Source organism: Rhinoderma darwinii (assembly GCF_050947455.1).
Source record: "Rhinoderma darwinii isolate aRhiDar2 chromosome 5 unlocalized genomic scaffold, aRhiDar2.hap1 SUPER_5_unloc_49, whole genome shotgun sequence".
Taxonomy (NCBI): Eukaryota; Metazoa; Chordata; class Amphibia; order Anura; family Rhinodermatidae; genus Rhinoderma; species Rhinoderma darwinii.
In genome coordinates, this window is record NW_027461808.1 from 194,615 (window position 1) to 216,474 (window position 21,860).

The 21,860-nt window shown below is 47.9% G+C and overlaps 15 non-coding genes across 15 annotated transcripts; all 15 read right to left on the reverse strand.

Annotated features, from left to right (window-relative positions):
- Positions 1–56: 56 nt before the first annotated feature.
- On the reverse strand, positions 57–247 carry LOC142695855 (U2 spliceosomal RNA). Its single transcript, XR_012863875.1, has one exon. It is a non-coding gene; the product is annotated as a U2 spliceosomal RNA (small nuclear RNA).
- Positions 248–1,527: 1,280 nt separating this feature from the next.
- LOC142695856 (U2 spliceosomal RNA) lies at positions 1,528–1,718 on the reverse strand. The gene has a single exon (XR_012863876.1). It is a non-coding gene; the product is annotated as a U2 spliceosomal RNA (small nuclear RNA).
- A 1,284-nt stretch (positions 1,719–3,002) lies between these two features.
- LOC142695857 (U2 spliceosomal RNA) lies at positions 3,003–3,193 on the reverse strand. Its single transcript, XR_012863877.1, has one exon. It is a non-coding gene; the product is annotated as a U2 spliceosomal RNA (small nuclear RNA).
- Positions 3,194–4,489: 1,296 nt separating this feature from the next.
- Positions 4,490–4,680, reverse strand: LOC142695858 (U2 spliceosomal RNA). The gene has a single exon (XR_012863878.1). It is a non-coding gene; the product is annotated as a U2 spliceosomal RNA (small nuclear RNA).
- A 1,292-nt stretch (positions 4,681–5,972) lies between these two features.
- On the reverse strand, positions 5,973–6,163 carry LOC142695859 (U2 spliceosomal RNA). The gene has a single exon (XR_012863879.1). It is a non-coding gene; the product is annotated as a U2 spliceosomal RNA (small nuclear RNA).
- Positions 6,164–7,439: 1,276 nt separating this feature from the next.
- On the reverse strand, positions 7,440–7,630 carry LOC142695860 (U2 spliceosomal RNA). Its single transcript, XR_012863880.1, has one exon. It is a non-coding gene; the product is annotated as a U2 spliceosomal RNA (small nuclear RNA).
- A 1,292-nt stretch (positions 7,631–8,922) lies between these two features.
- On the reverse strand, positions 8,923–9,113 carry LOC142695861 (U2 spliceosomal RNA). Its single transcript, XR_012863881.1, has one exon. It is a non-coding gene; the product is annotated as a U2 spliceosomal RNA (small nuclear RNA).
- Positions 9,114–10,385: 1,272 nt separating this feature from the next.
- On the reverse strand, positions 10,386–10,576 carry LOC142695863 (U2 spliceosomal RNA). Its single transcript, XR_012863883.1, has one exon. It is a non-coding gene; the product is annotated as a U2 spliceosomal RNA (small nuclear RNA).
- A 1,288-nt stretch (positions 10,577–11,864) lies between these two features.
- Positions 11,865–12,055, reverse strand: LOC142695864 (U2 spliceosomal RNA). Its single transcript, XR_012863884.1, has one exon. It is a non-coding gene; the product is annotated as a U2 spliceosomal RNA (small nuclear RNA).
- A 1,320-nt stretch (positions 12,056–13,375) lies between these two features.
- On the reverse strand, positions 13,376–13,566 carry LOC142695867 (U2 spliceosomal RNA). The gene has a single exon (XR_012863885.1). It is a non-coding gene; the product is annotated as a U2 spliceosomal RNA (small nuclear RNA).
- A 1,284-nt stretch (positions 13,567–14,850) lies between these two features.
- LOC142695868 (U2 spliceosomal RNA) lies at positions 14,851–15,041 on the reverse strand. Its single transcript, XR_012863886.1, has one exon. It is a non-coding gene; the product is annotated as a U2 spliceosomal RNA (small nuclear RNA).
- A 1,296-nt stretch (positions 15,042–16,337) lies between these two features.
- LOC142695869 (U2 spliceosomal RNA) lies at positions 16,338–16,528 on the reverse strand. The gene has a single exon (XR_012863887.1). It is a non-coding gene; the product is annotated as a U2 spliceosomal RNA (small nuclear RNA).
- Positions 16,529–17,824: 1,296 nt separating this feature from the next.
- LOC142695870 (U2 spliceosomal RNA) lies at positions 17,825–18,015 on the reverse strand. Its single transcript, XR_012863888.1, has one exon. It is a non-coding gene; the product is annotated as a U2 spliceosomal RNA (small nuclear RNA).
- A 1,276-nt stretch (positions 18,016–19,291) lies between these two features.
- LOC142696067 (U2 spliceosomal RNA) lies at positions 19,292–19,482 on the reverse strand. Its single transcript, XR_012864066.1, has one exon. It is a non-coding gene; the product is annotated as a U2 spliceosomal RNA (small nuclear RNA).
- A 1,264-nt stretch (positions 19,483–20,746) lies between these two features.
- Positions 20,747–20,937, reverse strand: LOC142695871 (U2 spliceosomal RNA). The gene has a single exon (XR_012863889.1). It is a non-coding gene; the product is annotated as a U2 spliceosomal RNA (small nuclear RNA).
- Positions 20,938–21,860: the final 923 nt, after the last annotated feature.

The window sequence follows — 21,860 nt, forward strand, 5'->3', positions numbered from 1 at the left end:
AACAATAGCAAAGACAAAAAACACTTTTGGAATCTGCTTTTAGTCAACACATAAGGAAAGGGTGCACCGGTCCTGGAAATACTGCAATACCAGGTCAATGCGTGGAGTGGACAGAGCAAGCTCTATTTCCATCTCCCTGTTCTAAAAATCCATTTAATATATGGTCCCCAGATAGGGGACGTATCAGATATTAAACTGATAAGAACAGATACTACACTTGATCTTAGCCAAAAGGCCGAGAAGCGATAACCCGAACGGGCCGCGCGTTGCCCGAGCCTGCCCGATACTGCTGTTCAGCCCTTGCAGCGATTCAGCCTACTTCTAGGCAATTCCATGGGGCCCTGCAGGCTCACACACTCACAGCTACACGGGAGGTGAATAAAGGCCGGAGAGGAAGCCAGACAGGATTTGCTTCTTTTGCTTGCACCACAATGCAGTGCTGAAAGAGGAGGAATCTACATAAAAACGCCTTCCTGGCAACGCCCAAATGCCCTGCTGCCATGCAGATAAACACTGGCAGCGGCAGCAAGTGCATGCCCACAGCCACCCCTTGTTCCTTCACACCTTGTATCAGCTGTAATCCAGTCCAGTCCAGTGCTGCCTGCTGAGCAGCACTGACCAACACTGCCTGGGCCCAGGCTTTTATCTCTGAGGCCCCATTATGATGTCAGAAAGCTGGCTCTGGAATCCTGAGGGCTCCACTATGACACGTGCAAAGTTCCGTCTGAACTTTATATAAGACGGTGAGGCTCAGTCAGTCACTCAGTGTTGCCTGAGAGGGCAACACTGCAACAGCCGGCCGCCAGGCTGTCTTTTTTTTGCACAGCTAGTTGCCTCCAGGAGGCCACAAGAGGGAGACAAGGGACTGCAAAATGGAAAATAGGCATCCACCAACTTTACAGACAACTTCTCCTTGCTCCTACAACCTCCATCCTTGCACAGTTTGTTATTCTTCTAGGTAACATAGTAACAAATCCAAATTGCTGCTCTCTTTGTAGGCAAGCAAGGCTTTGTTGCAACTGCAATTCTTACTTCTTCTTGAAATGTAGGGACGACAGTACATTCCATCACATCCATCTAGTGTACACAGGTAGGTCCATTGTGGCGGGCAGGCGAGCGGGCGGGCTGCTTTATTGGCTGTTTGCTGTTCCCCTACTCCACTCCACTATTTGACTGTTGTGCTGCATCAATCAATCAATCAATCAATCAATCAATCAATCAATCAATCAGTGGCTGGCTCAGGTGCAGCTCTTTAACTTACCTAAAAGGGAGGGCGGAGAGAAGACAAGGAAGGTGAATGAGGTGTTCCAATGTGAAATGCCGGAAACACAGAAACACAGACGACACACAACAAGAGGTGGCAATCTATTCATTAATTGCATTTAATCAATGAGCTCATTATCACTCATGCATTGTCCAACAGGTGTTGAAATAATGGGATTAAAAGGGGAGATCCCTTCAGAAAGACAGAAACAATAGCAAAGACAAAAAACACTTTTGGAATCTGCTTTTAGTCAACACATAAGGAAAGGGTGCACCGGTCCTGGAAATACTGCAATACCAGGTCAATGCGTGGAGTGGACAGAGCAAGCTCTATTTCCATCTCCCTGTTCTAAAAATCCATTTAATATATGGTCCCCAGATAGGGGACGTATCAGATATTAAACTGATAAGAACAGATACTACACTTGATCTTAGCCAAAAGGCCGAGAAGCGATAACCCGAACGGGCCGCGCGTTGCCCGAGCCTGCCCGATACTGCTGTTCAGCCCTTGCAGCGATTCAGCCTACTTCTAGGCAATTCCATGGGGCCCTGCAGGCTCACACACTCACAGCTACACGGGAGGTGAATAAAGGCCGGAGAGGAAGCCAGACAGGATTTGCTTCTTTTGCTTGCACCACAATGCAGTGCTGAAAGAGGAGGAATCTACATAAAAACGCCTTCCTGGCAACGCCCAAATGCCCTGCTGCCATGCAGATAAACACTGGCAGCGGCAGCAAGTGCATGCCCACAGCCACCCCTTGTTCCTTCACACCTTGTATCAGCTGTAATCCAGTCCAGTCCAGTGCTGCCTGCTGAGCAGCACTGACCAACACTGCCTGGGCCCAGGCTTTTATCTCTGAGGTCCCATTATGATGTCAGAAAGCTGGCTCTGGAATCCTGAGGGCTCCACTATGACACGTGCAAAGTTCCGTCTGAACTTTATATAAGACGGTGAGGCTCAGTCAGTCACTCAGTGTTGCCTGAGAGGGCAACACTGCAACAGCCGGCCGCCAGGCTGTCTTTTTTTTGCACAGCTAGTTGCCTCCAGGAGGCCACAAGAGGGAGACAAGGGACTGCAAAATGGAAAATAGGCATCCACCAACTTTACAGACAACTTCTCCTTGCTCCTACAACCTCCATCCTTGCACAGTTTGTTATTCTTCTAGGTAACATAGTAACAAATCCAAATTGCTGCTCTCTTTGTAGGCAAGCAAGGCTTTGTTGCAACTGCAATTCTTACTTCTTCTTGAAATGTAGGGACAACAGTACATTCCATCACATCCATCTAGTGTACACAGGTAGGTCCATTGTGGCGGGCAGGCGAGCGGGCGGGCTGCTTTATTGGCTGTTTGCTGTTCCCCTACTCCACTCCACTATTTGACTGTTGTGCTGCATCAATCAATCAATCAATCAATCAATCAATCAATCAATCAATCAATCAGTGGCTGGCTCAGGTGCAGCTCTTTAACTTACCTAAAAGGGAGGGCGGAGAGAAGACAAGGAAGGTGAATGAGGTGTTCCAATGTGAAATGCCGGAAACACAGAAACACAGACGACACACAACAAGAGGTGGCAATCTATTCATTAATTGCATTTAATCAATGAGCTCATTATCACTCATGCATTGTCCAACAGGTGTTGAAATAATGGGATTAAAAGGGGAGATCCCTTCAGAAAGACAGAAACAATAGCAAAGACAAAAAACACTTTTGGAATCTGCTTTTAGTCAACACATAAGGAAAGGGTGCACCGGTCCTGGAAATACTGCAATACCAGGTCAATGCGTGGAGTGGACAGAGCAAGCTCTATTTCCATCTCCCTGTTCTAAAAATCCATTTAATATATGGTCCCCAGATAGGGGACGTATCAGATATTAAACTGATAAGAACAGATACTACACTTGATCTTAGCCAAAAGGCCGAGAAGCGATAACCCGAACGGGCCGCGCGTTGCCCGAGCCTGCCCGATACTGCTGTTCAGCCCTTGCAGCGATTCAGCCTACTTCTAGGCAATTCCATGGGGCCCTGCAGGCTCACACACTCACAGCTACACGGGAGGTGAATAAAGGCCGGAGAGGAAGCCAGACAGGATTTGCTTCTTTTGCTTGCACCACAATGCAGTGCTGAAAGAGGAGGAATCTACATAAAAACGCCTTCCTGGCAACGCCCAAATGCCCTGCTGCCATGCAGATAAACACTGGCAGCGGCAGCAAGTGCATGCCCACAGCCACCCCTTGTTCCTTCACACCTTGTATCAGCTGTAATCCAGTCCAGTCCAGTGCTGCCTGCTGAGCAGCACTGACCAACACTGCCTGGGCCCAGGCTTTTATCTCTGAGGCCCCATTATGATGTCAGAAAGCTGGCTCTGGAATCCTGAGGGCTCCACTATGACACGTGCAAAGTTCCGTCTGAACTTTATATAAGACGGTGAGGCTCAGTCAGTCACTCAGTGTTGCCTGAGAGGGCAACACTGCAACAGCCGGCCGCCAGGCTGTCTTTTTTTTGCACAGCTAGTTGCCTCCAGGAGGCCACAAGAGGGAGACAAGGGACTGCAAAATGGAAAATAGGCATCCACCAACTTTACAGACAACTTCTCCTTGCTCCTACAACCTCCATCCTTGCACAGTTTGTTATTCTTCTAGGTAACATAGTAACAAATCCAAATTGCTGCTCTCTTTGTAGGCAAGCAAGGCTTTGTTGCAACTGCAATTCTTACTTCTTCTTGAAATGTAGGGACGACAGTACATTCCAACACATCCATCTAGTGTACACAGGTAGGTCCATTGTGGCGGGCAGGCGAGCGGGCGGGCTGCTTTATTGGCTGTTTGCTGTTCCCCTACTCCACTCCACTATTTGACTGTTGTGCTGCATCAATCAATCAATCAATCAATCAATCAATCAATCAATCAATCAATCAATCAATCAATCAGTGGCTGGCTCAGGTGCAGCTCTTTAACTTACCTAAAAGGGAGGGCGGAGAGAAGACAAGGAAGGTGAATGAGGTGTTCCAATGTGAAATGCCGGAAACACAGAAACACAGACGACACACAACAAGAGGTGGCAATCTATTCATTAATTGCATTTAATCAATGAGCTCATTATCACTCATGCATTGTCCAACAGGTGTTGAAATAATGGGATTAAAAGGGGAGATCCCTTCAGAAAGACAGAAACAATAGCAAAGACAAAAAACACTTTTGGAATCTGCTTTTAGTCAACACATAAGGAAAGGGTGCACCGGTCCTGGAAATACTGCAATACCAGGTCAATGCGTGGAGTGGACAGAGCAAGCTCTATTTCCATCTCCCTGTTCTAAAAATCCATTTAATATATGGTCCCCAGATAGGGGACGTATCAGATATTAAACTGATAAGAACAGATACTACACTTGATCTTAGCCAAAAGGCCGAGAAGCGATAACCCGAACGGGCCGCGCGTTGCCCGAGCCTGCCCGATACTGCTGTTCAGCCCTTGCAGCGATTCAGCCTACTTCTAGGCAATTCCATGGGGCCCTGCAGGCTCACACACTCACAGCTACACGGGAGGTGAATAAAGGCCGGAGAGGAAGCCAGACAGGATTTGCTTCTTTTGCTTGCACCACAATGCAGTGCTGAAAGAGGAGGAATCTACATAAAAACGCCTTCCTGGCAACGCCCAAATGCCCTGCTGCCATGCAGATAAACACTGGCAGCGGCAGCAAGTGCATGCCCACAGCCACCCCTTGTTCCTTCACACCTTGTATCAGCTGTAATCCAGTCCAGTCCAGTGCTGCCTGCTGAGCAGCACTGACCAACACTGCCTGGGCCCAGGCTTTTATCTCTGAGGCCCCATTATGATGTCAGAAAGCTGGCTCTGGAATCCTGAGGGCTCCACTATGACACGTGCAAAGTTCCGTCTGAACTTTATATAAGACGGTGAGGCTCAGTCAGTCACTCAGTGTTGCCTGAGAGGGCAACACTGCAACAGCCGGCCGCCAGGCTGTCTTTTTTTTGCACAGCTAGTTGCCTCCAGGAGGCCACAAGAGGGAGACAAGGGACTGCAAAATGGAAAATAGGCATCCACCAACTTTACAGACAACTTCTCCTTGCTCCTACAACCTCCATCCTTGCACAGTTTGTTATTCTTCTAGGTAACATAGTAACAAATCCAAATTGCTGCTCTCTTTGTAGGCAAGCAAGGCTTTGTTGCAACTGCAATTCTTACTTCTTCTTGAAATGTAGGGACGACAGTACATTCCATCACATCCATCTAGTGTACACAGGTAGGTCCATTGTGGCGGGCAGGCGAGCGGGCGGGCTGCTTTATTGGCTGTTTGCTGTTCCCCTACTCCACTCCACTATTTGACTGTTGTGCTGCATCAATCAATCAATCAATCAATCAATCAATCAATCAATCAATCAATCAATCAATCAGTGGCTGGCTCAGGTGCAGCTCTTTAACTTACCTAAAAGGGAGGGCGGAGAGAAGACAAGGAAGGTGAATGAGGTGTTCCAATGTGAAATGCCGGAAACACAGAAACACAGACGACACACAACAAGAGGTGGCAATCTATTCATTAATTGCATTTAATCAATGAGCTCATTATCACTCATGCATTGTCCAACAGGTGTTGAAATAATGGGATTAAAAGGGGAGATCCCTTCAGAAAGACAGAAACAATAGCAAAGACAAAAAACACTTTTGGAATCTGCTTTTAGTCAACACATAAGGAAAGGGTGCACCGGTCCTGGAAATACTGCAATACCAGGTCAATGCGTGGAGTGGACAGAGCAAGCTCTATTTCCATCTCCCTGTTCTAAAAATCCATTTAATATATGGTCCCCAGATAGGGGACGTATCAGATATTAAACTGATAAGAACAGATACTACACTTGATCTTAGCCAAAAGGCCGAGAAGCGATAACCCGAACGGGCCGCGCGTTGCCCGAGCCTGCCCGATACTGCTGTTCAGCCCTTGCAGCGATTCAGCCTACTTCTAGGCAATTCCATGGGGCCCTGCAGGCTCACACACTCACAGCTACACGGGAGGTGAATAAAGGCCGGAGAGGAAGCCAGACAGGATTTGCTTCTTTTGCTTGCACCACAATGCAGTGCTGAAAGAGGAGGAATCTACATAAAAACGCCTTCCTGGCAACGCCCAAATGCCCTGCTGCCATGCAGATAAACACTGGCAGCGGCAGCAAGTGCATGCCCACAGCCACCCCTTGTTCCTTCACACCTTGTATCAGCTGTAATCCAGTCCAGTCCAGTGCTGCCTGCTGAGCAGCACTGACCAACACTGCCTGGGCCCAGGCTTTTATCTCTGAGGCCCCATTATGATGTCAGAAAGCTGGCTCTGGAATCCTGAGGGCTCCACTATGACACGTGCAAAGTTCCGTCTGAACTTTATATAAGACGGTGAGGCTCAGTCAGTCACTCAGTGTTGCCTGAGAGGGCAACACTGCAACAGCCGGCCGCCAGGCTGTCTTTTTTTTGCACAGCTAGTTGCCTCCAGGAGGCCACAAGAGGGAGACAAGGGACTGCAAAATGGAAAATAGGCATCCACCAACTTTACAGACAACTTCTCCTTGCTCCTACAACCTCCATCCTTGCACAGTTTGTTATTCTTCTAGGTAACATAGTAACAAATCCAAATTGCTGCTCTCTTTGTAGGCAAGCAAGGCTTTGTTGCAACTGCAATTCTTACTTCTTCTTGAAATGTAGGGACGACAGTACATTCCATCACATCCATCTAGTGTACACAGGTAGGTCCATTGTGGCGGGCAGGCGAGCGGGCGGGCTGCTTTATTGGCTGTTTGCTGTTCCCCTACTCCACTCCACTATTTGACTGTTGTGCTGCATCAATCAATCAATCAATCAATCAATCAATCAATCAATCAGTGGCTGGCTCAGGTGCAGCTCTTTAACTTACCTAAAAGGGAGGGCGGAGAGAAGACAAGGAAGGTGAATGAGGTGTTCCAATGTGAAATGCCGGAAACACAGAAACACAGACGACACACAACAAGAGGTGGCAATCTATTCATTAATTGCATTTAATCAATGAGCTCATTATCACTCATGCATTGTCCAACAGGTGTTGAAATAATGGGATTAAAAGGGGAGATCCCTTCAGAAAGACAGAAACAATAGCAAAGACAAAAAACACTTTTGGAATCTGCTTTTAGTCAACACATAAGGAAAGGGTGCACCGGTCCTGGAAATACTGCAATACCAGGTCAATGCGTGGAGTGGACAGAGCAAGCTCTATTTCCATCTCCCTGTTCTAAAAATCCATTTAATATATGGTCCCCAGATAGGGGACGTATCAGATATTAAACTGATAAGAACAGATACTACACTTGATCTTAGCCAAAAGGCCGAGAAGCGATAACCCGAACGGGCCGCGCGTTGCCCGAGCCTGCCCGATACTGCTGTTCAGCCCTTGCAGCGATTCAGCCTACTTCTAGGCAATTCCATGGGGCCCTGCAGGCTCACACACTCACAGCTACACGGGAGGTGAATAAAGGCCGGAGAGGAAGCCAGACAGGATTTGCTTCTTTTGCTTGCACCACAATGCAGTGCTGAAAGAGGAGGAATCTACATAAAAACGCCTTCCTGGCAACGCCCAAATGCCCTGCTGCCATGCAGATAAACACTGGCAGCGGCAGCAAGTGCATGCCCACAGCCACCCCTTGTTCCTTCACACCTTGTATCAGCTGTAATCCAGTCCAGTCCAGTGCTGCCTGCTGAGCAGCACTGACCAACACTGCCTGGGCCCAGGCTTTTATCTCTGAGGCCCCATTATGATGTCAGAAAGCTGGCTCTGGAATCCTGAGGGCTCCACTATGACACGTGCAAAGTTCCGTCTGAACTTTATATAAGACGGTGAGGCTCAGTCAGTCACTCAGTGTTGCCTGAGAGGGCAACACTGCAACAGCCGGCCGCCAGGCTGTCTTTTTTTTGCACAGCTAGTTGCCTCCAGGAGGCCACAAGAGGGAGACAAGGGACTGCAAAATGGAAAATAGGCATCCACCAACTTTACAGACAACTTCTCCTTGCTCCTACAACCTCCATCCTTGCACAGTTTGTTATTCTTCTAGGTAACATAGTAACAAATCCAAATTGCTGCTCTCTTTGTAGGCAAGCAAGGCTTTGTTGCAACTGCAATTCTTACTTCTTCTTGAAATGTAGGGACGACAGTACATTCCATCACATCCATCTAGTGTACACAGGTAGGTCCATTGTGGCGGGCAGGCGAGCGGGCGGGCTGCTTTATTGGCTGTTTGCTGTTCCCCTACTCCACTCCACTATTTGACTGTTGTGCTGCATCAATCAATCAATCAATCAATCAATCAATCAATCAATCAATCAATCAATCAATCAGTGACTGGCTCAGGTGCAGCTCTTTAACTTACCTAAAAGGGAGGGCGGAGAGAAGACAAGGAAGGTGAATGAGGTGTTCCAATGTGAAATGCCGGAAACACAGAAACACAGACGACACACAACAAGAGGTGGCAATCTATTCATTAATTGCATTTAATCAATGAGCTCATTATCACTCATGCATTGTCCAACAGGTGTTGAAATAATGGGATTAAAAGGGGAGATCCCTTCAGAAAGACAGAAACAATAGCAAAGACAAAAAACACTTTTGGAATCTGCTTTTAGTCAACACATAAGGAAAGGGTGCACCGGTCCTGGAAATACTGCAATACCAGGTCAATGCGTGGAGTGGACAGAGCAAGCTCTATTTCCATCTCCCTGTTCTAAAAATCCATTTAATATATGGTCCCCAGATAGGGGACGTATCAGATATTAAACTGATAAGAACAGATACTACACTTGATCTTAGCCAAAAGGCCGAGAAGCGATAACCCGAACGGGCCGCGCGTTGCCCGAGCCTGCCCGATACTGCTGTTCAGCCCTTGCAGCGATTCAGCCTACTTCTAGGCAATTCCATGGGGCCCTGCAGGCTCACACACTCACAGCTACACGGGAGGTGAATAAAGGCCGGAGAGGAAGCCAGACAGGATTTGCTTCTTTTGCTTGCACCACAATGCAGTGCTGAAAGAGGAGGAATCTACATAAAAACGCCTTCCTGGCAACGCCCAAATGCCCTGCTGCCATGCAGATAAACACTGGCAGCGGCAGCAAGTGCATGCCCACAGCCACCCCTTGTTCCTTCACACCTTGTATCAGCTGTAATCCAGTCCAGTCCAGTGCTGCCTGCTGAGCAGCACTGACCAACACTGCCTGGGCCCAGGCTTTTATCTCTGAGGCCCCATTATGATGTCAGAAAGCTGGCTCTGGAATCCTGAGGGCTCCACTATGACACGTGCAAAGTTCCGTCTGAACTTTATATAAGACGGTGAGGCTCAGTCAGTCACTCAGTGTTGCCTGAGAGGGCAACACTGCAACAGCCGGCCGCCAGGCTGTCTTTTTTTTGCACAGCTAGTTGCCTCCAGGAGGCCACAAGAGGGAGACAAGGGACTGCAAAATGGAAAATAGGCATCCACCAACTTTACAGACAACTTCTCCTTGCTCCTACAACCTCCATCCTTGCACAGTTTGTTATTCTTCTAGGTAACATAGTAACAAATCCAAATTGCTGCTCTCTTTGTAGGCAAGCAAGGCTTTGTTGCAACTGCAATTCTTACTTCTTCTTGAAATGTAGGGACGACAGTACATTCCATCACATCCATCTAGTGTACACAGGTAGGTCCATTGTGGCGGGCAGGCGAGCGGGCGGGCTGCTTTATTGGCTGTTTGCTGTTCCCCTACTCCACTCCACTATTTGACTGTTGTGCTGCATCAATCAATCAATCAATCAATCAATCAATCAATCAGTGGCTGGCTCAGGTGCAGCTCTTTAACTTACCTAAAAGGGAGGGCGGAGAGAAGACAAGGAAGGTGAATGAGGTGTTCCAATGTGAAATGCCGGAAACACAGAAACACAGACGACACACAACAAGAGGTGGCAATCTATTCATTAATTGCATTTAATCAATGAGCTCATTATCACTCATGCATTGTCCAACAGGTGTTGAAATAATGGGATTAAAAGGGGAGATCCCTTCAGAAAGACAGAAACAATAGCAAAGACAAAAAACACTTTTGGAATCTGCTTTTAGTCAACACATAAGGAAAGGGTGCACCGGTCCTGGAAATACTGCAATACCAGGTCAATGCGTGGAGTGGACAGAGCAAGCTCTATTTCCATCTCCCTGTTCTAAAAATCCATTTAATATATGGTCCCCAGATAGGGGACGTATCAGATATTAAACTGATAAGAACAGATACTACACTTGATCTTAGCCAAAAGGCCGAGAAGCGATAACCCGAACGGGCCGCGCGTTGCCCGAGCCTGCCCGATACTGCTGTTCAGCCCTTGCAGCGATTCAGCCTACTTCTAGGCAATTCCATGGGGCCCTGCAGGCTCACACACTCACAGCTACACGGGAGGTGAATAAAGGCCGGAGAGGAAGCCAGACAGGATTTGCTTCTTTTGCTTGCACCACAATGCAGTGCTGAAAGAGGAGGAATCTACATAAAAACGCCTTCCTGGCAACGCCCAAATGCCCTGCTGCCATGCAGATAAACACTGGCAGCGGCAGCAAGTGCATGCCCACAGCCACCCCTTGTTCCTTCACACCTTGTATCAGCTGTAATCCAGTCCAGTCCAGTGCTGCCTGCTGAGCAGCACTGACCAACACTGCCTGGGCCCAGGCTTTTATCTCTGAGGCCCCATTATGATGTCAGAAAGCTGGCTCTGGAATCCTGAGGGCTCCACTATGACACGTGCAAAGTTCCGTCTGAACTTTATATAAGACGGTGAGGCTCAGTCAGTCACTCAGTGTTGCCTGAGAGGGCAACACTGCAACAGCCGGCCGCCAGGCTGTCTTTTTTTTGCACAGCTAGTTGCCTCCAGGAGGCCACAAGAGGGAGACAAGGGACTGCAAAATGGAAAATAGGCATCCACCAACTTTACAGACAACTTCTCCTTGCTCCTACAACCTCCATCCTTGCACAGTTTGTTATTCTTCTAGGTAACATAGTAACAAATCCAAATTGCTGCTCTCTTTGTAGGCAAGCAAGGCTTTGTTGCAACTGCAATTCTTACTTCTTCTTGAAATGTAGGGACGACAGTACATTCCATCACATCCATCTAGTGTACACAGGTAGGTCCATTGTGGCGGGCAGGCGAGCGGGCGGGCTGCTTTATTGGCTGTTTGCTGTTCCCCTACTCCACTCCACTATTTGACTGTTGTGCTGCATCAATCAATCAATCAATCAATCAATCAATCAATCAATCAATCAATCAATCAGTGGCTGGCTCAGGTGCAGCTCTTTAACTTACCTAAAAGGGAGGGCGGAGAGAAGACAAGGAAGGTGAATGAGGTGTTCCAATGTGAAATGCCGGAAACACAGAAACACAGACGACACACAACAAGAGGTGGCAATCTATTCATTAATTGCATTTAATCAATGAGCTCATTATCACTCATGCATTGTCCAACAGGTGTTGAAATAATGGGATTAAAAGGGGAGATCCCTTCAGAAAGACAGAAACAATAGCAAAGACAAAAAACACTTTTGGAATCTGCTTTTAGTCAACACATAAGGAAAGGGTGCACCGGTCCTGGAAATACTGCAATACCAGGTCAATGCGTGGAGTGGACAGAGCAAGCTCTATTTCCATCTCCCTGTTCTAAAAATCCATTTAATATATGGTCCCCAGATAGGGGACGTATCAGATATTAAACTGATAAGAACAGATACTACACTTGATCTTAGCCAAAAGGCCGAGAAGCGATAACCCGAACGGGCCGCGCGTTGCCCGAGCCTGCCCGATACTGCTGTTCAGCCCTTGCAGCGATTCAGCCTACTTCTAGGCAATTCCATGGGGCCCTGCAGGCTCACACACTCACAGCTACACGGGAGGTGAATAAAGGCCGGAGAGGAAGCCAGACAGGATTTGCTTCTTTTGCTTGCACCACAATGCAGTGCTGAAAGAGGAGGAATCTACATAAAAACGCCTTCCTGGCAACGCCCAAATGCCCTGCTGCCATGCAGATAAACACTGGCAGCGGCAGCAAGTGCATGCCCACAGCCACCCCTTGTTCCTTCACACCTTGTATCAGCTGTAATCCAGTCCAGTCCAGTGCTGCCTGCTGAGCAGCACTGACCAACACTGCCTGGGCCCAGGCTTTTATCTCTGAGGCCCCATTATGATGTCAGAAAGCTGGCTCTGGAATCCTGAGGGCTCCACTATGACACGTGCAAAGTTCCGTCTGAACTTTATATAAGACGGTGAGGCTCAGTCAGTCACTCAGTGTTGCCTGAGAGGGCAACACTGCAACAGCCGGCCGCCAGGCTGTCTTTTTTTTGCACAGCTAGTTGCCTCCAGGAGGCCACAAGAGGGAGACAAGGGACTGCAAAATGGAAAATAGGCATCCACCAACTTTACAGACAACTTCTCCTTGCTCCTACAACCTCCATCCTTGCACAGTTTGTTATTCTTCTAGGTAACATAGTAACAAATCCAAATTGCTGCTCTCTTTGTAGGCAAGCAAGGCTTTGTTGCAACTGCAATTCTTACTTCTTCTTGAAATGTAGGGACGACAGTACATTCCATCACATCCATCTAGTGTACACAGGTAGGTCCATTGTGGCGGGCAGGCGAGCGGGCGGGCTGCTTTATTGGCTGTTTGCTGTTCCCCTACTCCACTCCACTATTTGACTGTTGTGCTGCATCAATCAATCAATCAATCAATCAATCAATCAATCAATCAATCAATCAATCAATCAATCAATCAATCAATCAATCAATCAATCAGTGGCTGGCTCAGGTGCAGCTCTTTAACTTACCTAAAAGGGAGGGCGGAGAGAAGACAAGGAAGGTGAATGAGGTGTTCCAATGTGAAATGCCGGAAACACAGAAACACAGACGACACACAACAAGAGGTGGCAATCTATTCATTAATTGCATTTAATCAATGAGCTCATTATCACTCATGCATTGTCCAACAGGTGTTGAAATAATGGGATTAAAAGGGGAGATCCCTTCAGAAAGACAGAAACAATAGCAAAGACAAAAAACACTTTTGGAATCTGCTTTTAGTCAACACATAAGGAAAGGGTGCACCGGTCCTGGAAATACTGCAATACCAGGTCAATGCGTGGAGTGGACAGAGCAAGCTCTATTTCCATCTCCCTGTTCTAAAAATCCATTTAATATATGGTCCCCAGATAGGGGACGTATCAGATATTAAACTGATAAGAACAGATACTACACTTGATCTTAGCCAAAAGGCCGAGAAGCGATAACCCGAACGTGCCGCGCGTTGCCCGAGCCTGCCCGATACTGCTGTTCAGCCCTTGCAGCGATTCAGCCTACTTCTAGGCAAATCCATGGGGCCCTGCAGGCTCACACACTCACAGCTACACGGGAGGTGAATAAAGGCCGGAGAGGAAGCCAGACAGGATTTGCTTCTTTTGCTTGCACCACAATGCAGTGCTGAAAGAGGAGGAATCTACATAAAAACGCCTTCCTGGCAACGCCCAAATGCCCTGCTGCCATGCAGATAAACACTGGCAGCGGCAGCAAGTGCATGCCCACAGCCACCCCTTGTTCCTTCACACCTTGTATCAGCTGTAATCCAGTCCAGTCCAGTGCTGCCTGCTGAGCAGCACTGACCAACACTGCCTGGGCCCAGGCTTTTATCTCTGAGGCCCCATTATGATGTCAGAAAGCTGGCTCTGGAATCCTGAGGGCTCCACTATGACACGTGCAAAGTTCCGTCTGAACTTTATATAAGACGGTGAGGCTCAGTCAGTCACTCAGTGTTGCCTGAGAGGGCAACACTGCAACAGCCGGCCACCAGGCTGTCTTTTTTTTGCACAGCTAGTTGCCTCCAGGAGGCCACAAGAGGGAGACAAGGGACTGCAAAATGGAAAATAGGCATCCACCAACTTTACAGACAACTTCTCCTTGCTCCTACAACCTCCATCCTTGCACAGTTTGTTATTCTTCTAGGTAACATAGTAACAAATCCAAATTGCTGCTCTCTTTGTAGGCAAGCAAGGCTTTGTTGCAACTGCAATTCTTACTTCTTCTTGAAATGTAGGGACGACAGTACATTCCATCACATCCATCTAGTGTACACAGGTAGGTCCATTGTGGCGGGCAGGCGAGCGGGCGGGCTGCTTTATTGGCTGTTTGCTGTTCCCCTACTCCACTCCACTATTTGACTGTTGTGCTGCATCAATCAATCAATCAATCAATCAATCAATCAATCAATCAATCAATCAGTGGCTGGCTCAGGTGCAGCTCTTTAACTTACCTAAAAGGGAGGGCGGAGAGAAGACAAGGAAGGTGAATGAGGTGTTCCAATGTGAAATGCCGGAAACACAGAAACACAGACGACACACAACAAGAGGTGGCAATCTATTCATTAATTGCATTTAATCAATGAGCTCATTATCACTCATGCATTGTCCAACAGGTGTTGAAATAATGGGATTAAAAGGGGAGATCCCTTCAGAAAGACAGAAACAATAGCAAAGACAAAAAACACTTTTGGAATCTGCTTTTAGTCAACACATAAGGAAAGGGTGCACCGGTCCTGGAAATACTGCAATACCAGGTCAATGCGTGGAGTGGACAGAGCAAGCTCTATTTCCATCTCCCTGTTCTAAAAATCCATTTAATATATGGTCCCCAGATAGGGGACGTATCAGATATTAAACTGATAAGAACAGATACTACACTTGATCTTAGCCAAAAGGCCGAGAAGCGATAACCCGAACGGGCCGCGCGTTGCCCGAGCCTGCCCGATACTGCTGTTCAGCCCTTGCAGCGATTCAGCCTACTTCTAGGCAATTCCATGGGGCCCTGCAGGCTCACACACTCACAGCTACACGGGAGGTGAATAAAGGCCGGAGAGGAAGCCAGACAGGATTTGCTTCTTTTGCTTGCACCACAATGCAGTGCTGAAAGAGGAGGAATCTACATAAAAACGCCTTCCTGGCAACGCCCAAATGCCCTGCTGCCATGCAGATAAACACTGGCAGCGGCAGCAAGTGCATGCCCACAGCCACCCCTTGTTCCTTCACACCTTGTATCAGCTGTAATCCAGTCCAGTCCAGTGCTGCCTGCTGAGCAGCACTGACCAACACTGCCTGGGCCCAGGCTTTTATCTCTGAGGCCCCATTATGATGTCAGAAAGCTGGCTCTGGAATCCTGAGGGCTCCACTATGACACGTGCAAAGTTCCGTCTGAACTTTATATAAGACGGTGAGGCTCAGTCAGTCACTCAGTGTTGCCTGAGAGGGCAACACTGCAACAGCCGGCCGCCAGGCTGTCTTTTTTTTGCACAGCTAGTTGCCTCCAGGAGGCCACAAGAGGGAGACAAGGGACTGCAAAATGGAAAATAGGCATCCACCAACTTTACAGACAACTTCTCCTTGCTCCTACAACCTCAATCCTTGCACAGTTTGTTATTCTTCTAGGTAACATAGTAACAAATCCAAATTGCTGCTCTCTTTGTAGGCAAGCAAGGCTTTGTTGCAACTGCAATTCTTACTTCTTCTTGAAATGTAGGGACGACAGTACATTCCATCACATCCATCTAGTGTACACAGGTAGGTCCATTGTGGCGGGCAGGCGAGCGGGCGGGCTGCTTTATTGGCTGTTTGCTGTTCCCCTACTCCACTCCACTATTTGACTGTTGTGCTGCATCAATCAATCAATCAATCAATCAATCAATCAATCAATCAATCAATCAATCAATCAATCAGTGGCTGGCTCAGGTGCAGCTCTTTAACTTACCTAAAAGGGAGGGCGGAGAGAAGACAAGGAAGGTGAATGAGGTGTTCCAATGTGAAATGCCGGAAACACAGAAACACAGACGACACACAACAAGAGGTGGCAATCTATTCATTAATTGCATTTAATCAATGAGCTCATTATCACTCATGCATTGTCCAACAGGTGTTGAAATAATGGGATTAAAAGGGGAGATCCCTTCAGAAAGACAGAAACAATAGCAAAGACAAAAAACACTTTTGGAATCTGCTTTTAGTCAACACATAAGGAAAGGGTGCACCGGTCCTGGAAATACTGCAATACCAGGTCAATGCGTGGAGTGGACAGAGCAAGCTCTATTTCCATCTCCCTGTTCTAAAAATCCATTTAATATATGGTCCCCAGATAGGGGACGTATCAGATATTAAACTGATAAGAACAGATACTACACTTGATCTTAGCCAAAAGGCCGAGAAGCGATAACCCGAACGGGCCGCGCGTTGCCCGAGCCTGCCCGATACTGCTGTTCAGCCCTTGCAGCGATTCAGCCTACTTCTAGGCAATTCCATGGGGCCCTGCAGGCTCACACACTCACAGCTACACGGGAGGTGAATAAAGGCCGGAGAGGAAGCCAGACAGGATTTGCTTCTTTTGCTTGCACCACAATGCAGTGCTGAAAGAGGAGGAATCTACATAAAAACGCCTTCCTGGCAACGCCCAAATGCCCTGCTGCCATGCAGATAAACACTGGCAGCGGCAGCAAGTGCATGCCCACAGCCACCCCTTGTTCCTTCACACCTTGTATCAGCTGTAATCCAGTCCAGTCCAGTGCTGCCTGCTGAGCAGCACTGACCAACACTGCCTGGGCCCAGGCTTTTATCTCTGAGGCCCCATTATGATGTCAGAAAGCTGGCTCTGGAATCCTGAGGGCTCCACTATGACACGTGCAAAGTTCCGTCTGAACTTTATATAAGACGGTGAGGCTCAGTCAGTCACTCAGTGTTGCCTGAGAGGGCAACACTGCAACAGCCGGCCGCCAGGCTGTCTTTTTTTTGCACAGCTAGTTGCCTCCAGGAGGCCACAAGAGGGAGACAAGGGACTGCAAAATGGAAAATAGGCATCCACCAACTTTACAGACAACTTCTCCTTGCTCCTACAACCTCCATCCTTGCACAGTTTGTTATTCTTCTAGGTAACATAGTAACAAATCCAAATTGCTGCTCTCTTTGTAGGCAAGCAAGGCTTTGTTGCAACTGCAATTCTTACTTCTTCTTGAAATGTAGGGACGACAGTACATTCCATCACATCCATCTAGTGTACACAGGTAGGTCCATTGTGGCGGGCAGGCGAGCGGGCGGGCTGCTTTATTGGCTGTTTGCTGTTCCCCTACTCCACTCCACTATTTGACTGTTGTGCTGCATCAATCAATCAATCAATCAATCAATCAATCAATCAATCAATCAATCAATCAATCAATCAGTGGCTGGCTCAGGTGCAGCTCTTTAACTTACCTAAAAGGGAGGGCGGAGAGAAGACAAGGAAGGTGAATGAGGTGTTCCAATGTGAAATGCCGGAAACACAGAAACACAGACGACACACAACAAGAGGTGGCAATCTATTCATTAATTGCATTTAATCAATGAGCTCATTATCACTCATGCATTGTCCAACAGGTGTTGAAATAATGGGATTAAAAGGGGAGATCCCTTCAGAAAGACAGAAACAATAGCAAAGACAAAAAACACTTTTGGAATCTGCTTTTAGTCAACACATAAGGAAAGGGTGCACCGGTCCTGGAAATACTGCAATACCAGGTCAATGCGTGGAGTGGACAGAGCAAGCTCTATTTCCATCTCCCTGTTCTAAAAATCCATTTAATATATGGTCCCCAGATAGGGGACGTATCAGATATTAAACTGATAAGAACAGATACTACACTTGATCTTAGCCAAAAGGCCGAGAAGCGATAACCCGAACGGGCCGCGCGTTGCCCGAGCCTGCCCGATACTGCTGTTCAGCCCTTGCAGCGATTCAGCCTACTTCTAGGCAATTCCATGGGGCCCTGCAGGCTCACACACTCACAGCTACACGGGAGGTGAATAAAGGCCGGAGAGGAAGCCAGACAGGATTTGCTTCTTTTGCTTGCACCACAATGCAGTGCTGAAAGAGGAGGAATCTACATAAAAACGCCTTCCTGGCAACGCCCAAATGCCCTGCTGCCATGCAGATAAACACTGGCAGCGGCAGCAAGTGCATGCCCACAGCCACCCCTTGTTCCTTCACACCTTGTATCAGCTGTAATCCAGTCCAGTCCAGTGCTGCCTGCTGAGCAGCACTGACCAACACTGCCTGGGCCCAGGCTTTTATCTCTGAGGCCCCATTATGATGTCAGAAAGCTGGCTCTGGAATCCTGAGGGCTCCACTATGACACGTGCAAAGTTCCGTCTGAACTTTATATAAGACGGTGAGGCTCAGTCAGTCACTCAGTGTTGCCTGAGAGGGCAACACTGCAACAGCCGGCCGCCAGGCTGTCTTTTTTTTGCACAGCTAGTTGCCTCCAGGAGGCCACAAGAGGGAGACAAGGGACTGCAAAATGGAAAATAGGCATCCACCAACTTTACAGACAACTTCTCCTTGCTCCTACAACCTCCATCCTTGCACAGTTTGTTATTCTTCTAGGTAACATAGTAACAAATCCAAATTGCTGCTCTCTTTGTAGGCAAGCAAGGCTTTGTTGCAACTGCAATTCTTACTTCTTCTTGAAATGTAGGGACGACAGTACATTCCATCACATCCATCTAGTGTACACAGGTAGGTCCATTGTGGCGGGCAGGCGAGCGGGCGGGCTGCTTTATTGGCTGTTTGCTGTTCCCCTACTCCACTCCACTATTTGACTGTTGTGCTGCATCAATCAATCAATCAATCAATCAATCAATCAATCAATCAGTGGCTGGCTCAGGTGCAGCTCTTTAACTTACCTAAAAGGGAGGGCGGAGAGAAGACAAGGAAGGTGAATGAGGTGTTCCAATGTGAAATGCCGGAAACACAGAAACACAGACGACACACAACAAGAGGTGGCAATCTATTCATTAATTGCATTTAATCAATGAGCTCATTATCACTCATGCATTGTCCAACAGGTGTTGAAATAATGGGATTAAAAGGGGAGATCCCTTCAGAAAGACAGAAACAATAGCAAAGACAAAAAACACTTTTGGAATCTGCTTTTAGTCAACACATAAGGAAAGGGTGCACCGGTCCTGGAAATACTGCAATACCAGGTCAATGCGTGGAGTGGACAGAGCAAGCTCTATTTCCATCTCCCTGTTCTAAAAATCCATTTAATATATGGTCCCCAGATAGGGGACGTATCAGATATTAAACTGATAAGAATAGATACTACACTTGATCTTAGCCAAAAGGCCGAGAAGCGATAACCCGAACGGGCCGCGCGTTGCCCGAGCCTGCCCGATACTGCTGTTCAGCCCTTGCAGCGATTCAGCCTACTTCTAGGCAATTCCATGGGGCCCTGCAGGCTCACACACTCACAGCTACACGGGAGGTGAATAAAGGCCGGAGAGGAAGCCAGACAGGATTTGCTTCTTTTGCTTGCACCACAATGCAGTGCTGAAAGAGGAGGAATCTACATAAAAACGCCTTCCTGGCAACGCCCAAATGCCCTGCTGCCATGCAGATAAACACTGGCAGCGGCAGCAAGTGCATGCCCACAGCCACCCCTTGTTCCTTCACACCTTGTATCAGCTGTAATCCAGTCCAGTCCAGTGCTGCCTGCTGAGCAGCACTGACCAACACTGCCTGGGCCCAGGCTTTTATCTCTGAGGCCCCATTATGATGTCAGAAAGCTGGCTCTGGAATCCTGAGGGCTCCACTATGACACGTGCAAAGTTCCGTCTGAACTTTATATAAGACGGTGAGGCTCAGTCAGTCACTCAGTGTTGCCTGAGAGGGCAACACTGCAACAGCCGGCCACCAGGCTGTCTTTTTTTTGCACAGCTAGTTGCCTCCAGGAGGCCGAGACAAGGGACTGCAAAATGGAAAATAGGCATCCACCAACTTTACAGACAACTTCTCCTTGCTCCTACAACCTCCATCCTTGCACAGTTTGTTATTCTTCTAGGTAACATAGTAACAAATCCAAATTGCTGCTCTCTTTGTAGGCAAGCAAGGCTTTGTTGCAACTGCAATTCTTACTTCTTCTTGAAATGTAGGGACGACAGTACATTCCATCACATCCATCTAGTGTACACAGGTAGGTCCATTGTGGCGGGCAGGCGAGCGGGCGGGCTGCTTTATTGGCTGTTTGCTGTTCCCCTACTCCACTCCACTATTTGACTGTTGTGCTGCATCAATCAATCAATCAATCAATCAATCAATCAATCAGTGGCTGGCTCAGGTGCAGCTCTTTAACTTACCTAAAAGGGAGGGCGGAGAGAAGACAAGGAAGGTGAATGAGGTGTTCCAATGTGAAATGCCGGAAACACAGAAACACAGACGACACACAACAAGAGGTGGCAATCTATTCATTAATTGCATTTAATCAATGAGCTCATTATCACTCATGCATTGTCCAACAGGTGTTGAAATAATGGGATTAAAAGGGGAGATCCCTTCAGAAAGACAGAAACAATAGCAAAGACAAAAAACACTTTTGGAATCTGCTTTTAGTCAACACATAAGGAAAGGGTGCACCGGTCCTGGAAATACTGCAATACCAGGTCAATGCGTGGAGTGGACAGAGCAAGCTCTATTTCCATCTCCCTGTTCTAAAAATCCATTTAATATATGGTCCCCAGATAGGGGACGTATCAGATATTAAACTGATAAGAACAGATACTACACTTGATCTTAGCCAAAAGGCCGAGAAGCGATAACCCGAACGGGCCGCGCGTTGCCCGAGCCTGCCCGATACTGCTGTTCAGCCCTTGCAGCGATTCAGCCTACTTCTAGGCAATTCCATGGGGCCCTGCAGGCTCACACACTCACAGCTACACGGGAGGTGAATAAAGGCCGGAGAGGAAGCCAGACAGGATTTGCTTCTTTTGCTTGCACCACAATGCAGTGCTGAAAGAGGAGGAATCTACATAAAAACGCCTTCCTGGCAACGCCCAAATGCCCTGCTGCCATGCAGATAAACACTGGCAGCGGCAGCAAGTGCATGCCCACAGCCACCCCTTGTTCCTTCACACCTTGTATCAGCTGTAATCAAGTCCAGTCCAGTGCTGCCTGCTGAGCAGCACTGACCAACACTGCCTGGGCCCAGGCTTTTATCTCTGAGGCCCCATTATGATGTCAGAAAGCTGGCTCTGGAATCCTGAGGGCTCCACTATGACACGTGCAAAGTTCCGTCTGAACTTTATATAAGACGGTGAGGCTCAGTCAGTCACTCAGTGTTGCCTGAGAGGGCAACACTGCAACAGCCGGCCGTCAGGCTGTCTTTTTTTTGCACAGCTAGTTGCCTCCAGGAGGCCACAAGAGGGAGACAAGGGACTGCAAAATGGAAAATAGGCATCCACCAACTTTACAGACAACTTCTCCTTGCTCCTACAACCTCCATCCTTGCACAGTTTGTTATTCTTCTAGGTAACATAGTAACAAATCCAAATTGCTGCTCTCTTTGTAGGCAAGCAAGGCTTTGTTGCAACTGCAATTCTTACTTCTTCTTGAAATGTAGGGACGACAGTACATTCCATCACATCCATCTAGTGTACACAGGTAGGTCCATTGTGGCGGGCAGGCGAGCGGGCGGGCTGCTTTATTGGCTGTTTGCTGTTCCCCTACTCCACTCCACTATT